The sequence below is a fragment of the Hemicordylus capensis genome, chromosome 6 (genome assembly GCF_027244095.1).
Source record: "Hemicordylus capensis ecotype Gifberg chromosome 6, rHemCap1.1.pri, whole genome shotgun sequence".
NCBI lineage: Eukaryota > Metazoa > Chordata > Lepidosauria > Squamata > Cordylidae > Hemicordylus > Hemicordylus capensis.
This window is the reverse complement of record NC_069662.1, coordinates 29,851,759-29,860,703: the sequence shown is the minus strand read 5'-3', so window position 1 is coordinate 29,860,703 and position 8,945 is coordinate 29,851,759. Positions and strand designations below refer to the sequence as shown.

The 8,945-nt window shown below is 43.1% G+C and overlaps 1 pseudogene; it reads right to left on the bottom strand.

Annotated features, from left to right (window-relative positions):
- Positions 1–4,680: 4,680 nt before the first annotated feature.
- On the bottom strand, positions 4,681–5,631 carry LOC128331060 (olfactory receptor 14I1-like; annotated as a pseudogene).
- Positions 5,632–8,945: the final 3,314 nt, after the last annotated feature.

The following is an 8,945-nucleotide window of genomic DNA, read 5'->3' as shown; positions in this document are numbered from 1 at the left end:
TTTGGGGTGTTTTGTTCCGACTATTCCATTTGGGATGTTCTGTTCAGAATGTTCTGCATTGGAAAGTTTGGTTTGGAATGTTCCATGCGTAATGTACCATTTGAAATGTTCCATCCTTAATGTTCCGTGTCGGAATGTTCAGGTTGGAATGTTGCATGTCGGAATGTACCTTTTGGAACGTTCCATTTGGAACGTTCCATCCCGAATGTACCATCTGGAATGTTCCATTTGGAATTTTCCATTTAGAATGCTCCATCCTGCCTGTTCCATTTGGAATGTTCCATTTGGAATGTTCCAATTGGAATGTTCCATTTGGACTGTTCCATTTGGAACGTTCCATCTGTAATGTTTTGTTTGGAATGTTCCATTTGGAATGTTCCTTTTCGGAATCTTCGGTTTGGAATGTTCCTTTTCGGAATCTTCGGTTTGGAAAGTTCTTTATGGAGCGTTTAGAGTGTGCGGTTTGGAATGTTAGATTTGCAATGTTTGGTCTTGAATGTTCCATCCAGAATCTTCGGTTTGGAATGTTCGTTTCCGAATGTTAGGTTTGGAATGTTTGGTTCCAAATGTTCCTTTTGGAATGTTCCCTTTGGAATGTTCCCTTTGGGATGTTTTGTTCAGAATATTCCATTCGAAATGTTCTGTTCAGAATGTTCCATGTCGGAATGTTGCAATTGGAATGTTCAGTTCGGAATGTTCCTTTTGCAATGTTCGGTTCGGAATGCTCAGTATGAAATGTTCGCTTCAGAATGTTCCATTGGGAATGTTCCATTCAGAATGTTCCATGCGGAATGTTCCATTTGGAATGTTCCATGTCGGAATGTTCTGTTTGGAATGTTCCATTTGGAATGTTCCATCTGGAATGTTTCGTTTGGAATGTTCCATTTGGAAAGTTCTGTTTGGGATGTTCCATTTCAGAATGTTCTGTTTGGAATGTTCCATGTCGGAATGTTCCTTTCGGAATGTTCAGTTCGGAATGTTCTGTTTGGAATGTTCCGTGTTGGAATGTTCCATTTGGAATTTTCTATGGTGGAATGTTCCAATCGCAATTTTTGGTTTGGAACATTCCGTTTGGAATTTTCGGTTCGGAATGTTCCATTTGGAATGTTCAATTCGGAATGTTCCGTTTGGAATGTTGGTTTAGGAATGTTCCATGCGGAAGGTTGGATGAATGAGGCCCCTCTCGTAAAATGAAATGTTTTTATTTTGTTTGTAGGAATTTGAGCATTTTGTATGGTCAAATTTAAGTGGGCATTCCATACGCCAGAAGACTGGAAGACAACTCCAAGATATTTAAATGAGCTGATCTGCTCGATTTTGTGCCCCTGTATAACCCAGTTGTGCTATCTTGGATGTTTGGCAAACACTAAGATTTTCATTTTGTGGTAATTGACCTCAATGGATTCCTCCCTACAAAAATCATATAATATACCAAGGGCACGTTTTAATCCTATGGGGGTCTGAGTCATGATGGCCATATCATCTACGTATAGTCTAAGCATTGTGAAGTTGTCAGGAACACACACACACAAATGGGTGGATGGACAGACACAGAGATTCACACAGGGACATCAAGGTGACCACATAAAGTTACTTTACATGGGGAAAGTGGGCTAAAATATGCTGTTGAAATATTCCTATGGGGCACTACAATTGTACTAAATTTGATCCAAATTGGGCCAGGCATGATAAACTTGTTAGGAGGGAATACACACACAGCCAGGGGTGTAACTACCATTAGGCAAGGGGAGGCTGCTGCCTGGGGGGCCCCACACCTCGAGGGGGCCCCCAGAGGCAAGTCACATGACTATATATTGTGAAGTGTGTGTGTGTGTATCAGTGAGGGGCCCATTTTAAAATTTTGTCTCTGGGCCCACTCCAGCCTTGTTACGCCCCTGCACACAGCTGCCATTAGTAGTGCACCTAGGTCCAAAATCAGCCTGGACCTAGAGGGCTTCAAAGGCCCTCCCATCATGAGCCCCCTCCCACTTTGAGGCCCTCCCACGATAAGGCCCCACACTTAATTTTTTTTAAAAAAAGATACCTCACACCACATTTGAGGGGCCTTGCCGAAGCCCCACCACTGTGACACTGCTGCACTGTGCCACCACTGCCCTGACATGCTGATATTTTCCATCTTCATCACTGGGGTGTGGGGTGAGCCAAGTGGAGCAGCCCACCCCCCATGGCAGTGGTGGCATGTGGGCTTCTTCCTGGCCAGCACTGACTTCTCCACACTCCCTGGTCAGCACATGGGCTTCTCTCCAGCTGGTGCACCTGCGCAGTTTTAGTACAGATAGCATTGTTCACCCCCACCCCCCAGCGTGAAGACAGGAAATATTGGCCCGGTGGGGCAGTGGTCAGTACAGGGCAGACGCAGAGCTCTGGTGAAGCCCCCCAGATCACTTGAAAGCCCACCCAGGAGGCAGGAGGCCACCAGCCTGGTCTCCAAGTTCCATGGCTAAGTACGCCTCTGGACATGGGTGCACCTAGGTAATTTTGTTGTCCAGGCCTGTAGGGCTTCTGATGTCCACACACCACCACCACCATGAGTTTAAAAAAAGTTAAAGGTTTTTTGAAACATTTTTTAAAAGGATCCTGCATTTTTTGACATCCTCCCATGGAGGGACTTTCCAGAAGCATGCCACCACTGTACCACCATGCTGAACCATGGCACTTAAAATATCAATAATTCTATGCCCCATGTGCACGGATGGGGGTGGGCGGGTAAGCCGAACAGGCCTTCCCCCACCCCCGTGGTGGCGATGGTGAATGGGGGAGCAGGAGCAGTCGCTGGGCCTGACAATTCGGCCCAGCAGCCCTTGAGAACAGTGAGGTGCCCCAGTGCACCTGCACAGTTGGAATAGAGTGTTGCAAGCCCCAATGTCATGGGCTTGCAACACTCTATTCTAACTGCAAAGGCACGCTGGAGCACTCATAGTTCTCAAGGTAACTTGGCCGATCGGTCAGGCCCAGTGGCTGCTCCCGCTCCACCTGCCGCCACCACCGCCGCCACCACAGGGTTGGGGGAGACCAGCTCGGCTCACCACCACACAGACCCCACACCCCAGCTGCGTACATGGCAGCTAGAATGATTGACATTTTTGGTGCTGCAGTTTGGTGTCATGGGGCAGCGGCAGGGTGGGTGCAGAATGAGGTGGTGGCAGGAGGCCCCTCTGGGCCTTTGGTGGCCCCCCTGGACCTTGGAGGCCATGAACTGTGGCCCCAGGGTGCGAGGGTAAGAGCTCCTCTGTTGGCAGATCTAGTGACAATGGATGGGTACTTAAGATGGCCATGATGGTGCCATTAAGTGGTTATAGAATCCAGCTCCTCTACTTTTAGATCACTGTATCACCAAAGCCAACACAAGGTTGTGTTCTGCACTATGTTATAAATAACTATCTATATGCAGTCTCAGACATAATGTATAACACTAATTACCTTTAGGCAGGGGTTCCCAACAGTGTTCCTTGTAAGAGGGAATCCCAGGTGTTGTTGAATACAGGTCCCAGAATCCCTAGTTGCAGTGGGCTTGGGCTGAGGATACTGGGAGTTGTAGTCAAAAACATCTGGGATTTACCGTTGGAAGGAACACTGGTTCCCAACCTGTGGCACTCCAGATGTTGCTGAACTACAGTTCCCATCATCCCCAGCTACAATTTATTGTGGGTGGAGATGATTAAGTTACCACAGGTTGGGAACCCCTGCTTTAAGCAGCTAGTATCACAAAATATCAGTCCATAGAACATAACAATCTTATGCTTTTTATCTAGTGCAAAACACTGTTAGTGATCTCAATGAACTATTTTATTTATTTATTTATTTATTTATTTATTTATTTATTTATTTATCAGATTTGTACACCGCCCCAAACTTTCATCTCTGGGTAGTTAACAATAGCATAAATCCAGTTAAAAACATATACAAAAAACTTTAAAACAATTTAACAATTTAAAAATAAACCAGAGATTAAAACCCCAAAAGATTAGGAAGCTGAGAAAGCTTGGGTGAAAATGTGGGTTTTCAGGTGTTTTTTGAAAAATTGCCAGAGATGGGGAGGATTGTATCTCAACAGGAAGCGCATTTCACAATCTCAGGGCAGTGAGCAAGAAGGCCCATCTCTGTGTAGCCACCAAACGAGTTGGCGGTAACTGAAGACGGACCTCCTCAGATGACCTCAATGGGAGGTGGGGCTCAGAGTGAAGAAGGCGCTCTCTTAGATACCCAGGGCCTAAGCTGTTTACAGCTTTATAAGTTATAACTAGCACTTTGTATTTTATCTGGAAACCTGTTGGTAGCCATGTAGCTCCATCAGTAAAGGAGTAACATGGTCTCTCTGAGATGACCCAGAGACCAACCTGGCTGCCGCATTCTGAACCAACTGAAGTTTCTGGACTACATACAAAGGCAGCCCCACGTAGAACACATTACAGAAGTCAAGTCTGGAGGTTACCAACAGATGTACCACTGTTTTGAGGTCATTGATCTCAAGAAACGGGCGCAGCTGGTGTATCAGCTGGAGCTGATAAAAAGCACCGTAACTTATGGACCAGTCCTGAGAAGCTTTGCGGGGGGGGGGGGGTGCACTGAGGTATATATATATTTACATACAACACCTTCTACAATGAGGAATATAGAAGCCAAAAATATTGATTTCATTTCTATGAGGGGGGAAAAGGATTATAGATTAGAATGAGACATATTCTTCACCAGAAGCTTCCAGTAAAATAGCTTCCACAATGCAGCCTTGACATCCTTATTTCTCATGCTGTAGATCACTGGGTTCATCATCGGAGGCACAACAGAATATATAACTGCAAGGACCTCATCCAAATTGAATGAAGAGCTGGAGGTTGGCAAGATGTAGGAAAAGATACCAGTGCCAAGTAAGAGTGAGACAACAATGAGGTGGGGGATACAAGTGGAGAAGGCTTTTTGCCTATTCTCCATAGAGGACATTCTCAATACAGTGGTGAAGATCTGCACATAGGACATGATAATGCACACAAAGCAGCCCAAACCTAAACATATGCTAAAAAGAAGAACACAAATTTCACTGAGGTATGAATCAGAGCACAGACTCTTGGCTACATGTGGGATTTCACAGAAGAACTGATCAATGATGTTGGCACAGAAAGCCATTGAAAAAATGGTACTTGTGTGTAGAGCAGCATTGAACAAGCCTGCCACCCATGCTCCAACTGCTAGCTGTATACAGGTTCCCCATTTCATCACAGATGCATAGTGCAGTGGATGGCAGATGGCAACATATCGGTCATAGGCCATGGCAGTGAGAAGGAAAATATCAGATGACATGAAGAAGAGGGGGAAAAGCATTTGTGCGGCACACTCAGAAAATGAAATCTGTGTTGTGTTCATGAGGGCATTGGCTATTGATTTGGGAATGGTGACAGAGGTGGATCCAAGGTCCACAATTGATAAGTTGACAAGAAAGAAGTACATTGGGGTCTGAAGGTGGGTATTGAGGGCTACCAGGGAGATTATGAGGATGTTTCCCACCAGTACAGCCAGATATATTGCTAAGAAAACCACAAAGTGTAAAATCTGAAGCTCTCATTCTCTAGAAAATCCCAGAAGTAAGAAGTCTGTTATGATGGTTACATTAGACATGGTTTAATTAATACCTTGACTGTTGAAAGAAGAAGAAAGATTGTTATAAAATGTTTTGCACATAAGAATTTTATTCTGTTAAACAGATGAAACCACTCCAGCTATTCTGTTTTCATAGTATTTTTCATTATTATGCTATTTACACACAGTCTACTAGATGTTATTGACTGGATTTGGTACTTTAATTATCGAGCCCTTTCCAAGGGTCTAGGATGATGATGATAATGATGATGACAACGATGATGATAATGATTGCTATTGTTATTGTTATTGTTGTTTAGTAACCATGTGGAAAGCACTTTTCTCTTCTTTACCAAAGAGGTAGTCCTGTCAAGATACGAATTGCCTCTTCTGTAGAACCTGCACCACAGCAAATGAGATATGCTATAGCAGGTCTTGACAAATCTTCTATCTATCTAGGAGCCAGCCCAATATTTTAGGAGCCAGACAATGGAGACAAAATTACCAGACATAGTGATGGACACTATGGAGCATGAGGGTAAATAGATGTCTTTTTATCCCCTTTGCAAGTAACATACTTAGAACAGCAAAAGGGCTGCCTGGAACAAATAAAGAACTTGTTAAAGAACTGTACTTCTGAATATCCTAGTCTAGATACCATGGCTCCTGGGATTTGTCTAGCCCTGGATTAAGAACAATATTAGATCAGTTTATGCATTAAGAAAAAGCTTTCAGGTACTCTGAGTGATATTGCCACTATTAATAATTGCCACGTTCATAATAGAAATGTGCCTAAAAATATCAAAAGGGGGGAAAGAATGCAAATGTGTCTAAACACAACATTAAAATTATTTTGAATTGTCCTTCATACAGCTTCTCCTCATGTGCAGAATGTGCAGGATTTCCATTTAGCTTAAGTACATTCTTCCCCAAGTCCCGGACATGAGTCAAAGTTCAAACAGGCCTAAGCAAATACCCCCAGAGTGGGGTTTTAAAACTGAATTTCTTAGGAATTTCTTAGGAAGAGCAAGGCCGGGAAAGCACTGAAGTCCTGGAGGAACGCTGTGTTTGTTTGAGTAAGCTCTGGAAATTTATCCAGTTTTAAAAAGCTTATAGCTTATGCAGAGCCTTTGAGGAATTCTCTCTTAGATCTCCCCCAGTTTCTTTTTCTTGGTCCATTAGGCTTATGGCAAGGACGAAAACTTGCCTCCTCAAAGCCTCAGTGCTTAATGCAGTTTAGATGCTTTTAGTACGTGCTGCTTCTCTAATGTCTTTGTACATATGCAGAAGATGCTCTAAAGTGTGCCACTATTCCACATGCTTACAAGCCTTCTGTCATCATCCACAACCATTCACACTAGTATGCTCATATTACGGATCTCATAATTCATATTATCTCTGGCAGAGAAGGGTGACAGATTACAAATGTTAGGCAGCATCCTGTCTAAGTTAGTCCTGACTAAATCCCATTGAAATTTATGGGACTTAAGTTAGTTATTACTAACTTGTCTCACTGATCTCAATAGTACTTAGTCAAAACTAACTATTTATTAATATTATTTTACACAGTCAGACAGGTGTTATTGACTGGTTTGTTTTATCCAGATATCGAGTCCTTCCCAAGGACCTGGGATGCCAGTATTATTATTATTATTATTATTATTATTATTATTATTATTATTATTATTATTATATCATTTGACATACGGAAAAAGGACCTACTGGTGCAGTAAGAGAGCAGCCTAAGTGAACTTATCAACTAACTGCACTGGTGCGGCATGGAAGGGGCAATTTTGACACTCTTCCACTTCTCCAGGAAGCCTTCTGTGCCACCCAAAAATATGTCCCTGAGAGTTGCATAGTTGTCATTCACGTATTATGCACGTATTCCTACACATTAAATACTTACAGAAGTAAAGTAATCAATGAGTCACTTATCTACCTGGCTGTGGTGACATCTGCAGCTTGTTTCTGGGATAAAAGAATAAGTGAATGAGGCTTCTTTGAACATCTGAGGCCTTTTAAAAATAATTAATTCAAGCTGTAGGAACACAATATATTATGACTATATTGTCTGACACATTGCTGTAAAGTTCCAGCCTGGTGGATGGGGGAAGCAGGGAATGTTTTTGGGGAGAGCCTGCTACTCCTTGTTACCTCTTGGAGTCATTCTTGACCCTGAAGCCTGTGCGGAGGGCTTCCTGGGGAAGGGTAGGTTATCAAAAATGGTCCCTGCACTGCCCCAGTGCAGTTAGTTGGGAAGTGCTGCTAGCCTGCCCCTCTCATTGCACTGGCACTCCCTTGCTCTGTGCATCAGCCTGTGAATTATAGGGAAAGAAAGAAGAATGCTTGCATGCATTCTGTTTGCCAGCAGAAGGGTCCAAGTTCCCTCCTTGGCATCTCCAAGATAGGGCTGAGAGAGACTCCAGCCTGCAACCTTGGAGAAGCCGCTGCCAGGCTATGTAGGCAATACTGAGCTAGATGGAATAATGGTCTAGTTTGGTATAAAGCAGCTTCCTAGTTTCCTTTGTAATGACAAAAAGATTACAGCTGAGCAGAAAATGTTACAGAGGTGAGGGGAATCAGAAACAGAGATGGAAAAAAGAAATGGCAAGGAAATAAATACTACGAGAGGCTGAGGAAAGACGTTAAGAAAGATGCCCAATTGAGAATAAAAGTAAAATAAAATCCTACTATGCTTTTCCACAATTCCCCGCCCCTCAATGATGTTGGAAATTCTCTTCCCGATCTTAGCTTGGCATCTAAATACCTGCAAATCTTGGCCATTCTATCCACCTATCCAATCACAGATCTATCAATTCAGAGACACCTCCTCATCCATCCTCCATACATCATTCCTTCCTGGTAATGCAAACAGAATTTGTTTCATATATCTGCATGTACCTTCTGATAGTCACCTCTTGCTCTGCAGCTGTAAGCTGTGTGCCTCTTTGTCTTCAAGTGCTGGAAGTGAGTTGAGGTTGATAAGGATATCTAGTGCAGTGATGGTTTCCAGGGAATAACTCCTTGTAAGTCCTGCACAACTCTGCATCCAAAGCCCCAGGGACAAAGCACTGGCAATTTTCTCACTCTTACATTCAATTTTCCCCCACCCCAGAAAAATACAAGGCTCATTTTCTTGCGTTCCAGGTGTCTTAGTAGTAGGGAAGTGGGTTCTTGCCCTGAATGCCATATGAATGTCAACGATCGTGTAATTTACTGACATGATTTGCTGACCAATGACCGTAATAAATCTTACTACTACTACTATTATACTGACAAGATTAAAATAATATTAAATTATCAAGTTTCCTTTTTGAAATACAATAGACATATTTTCAAGAGGTTGGCTC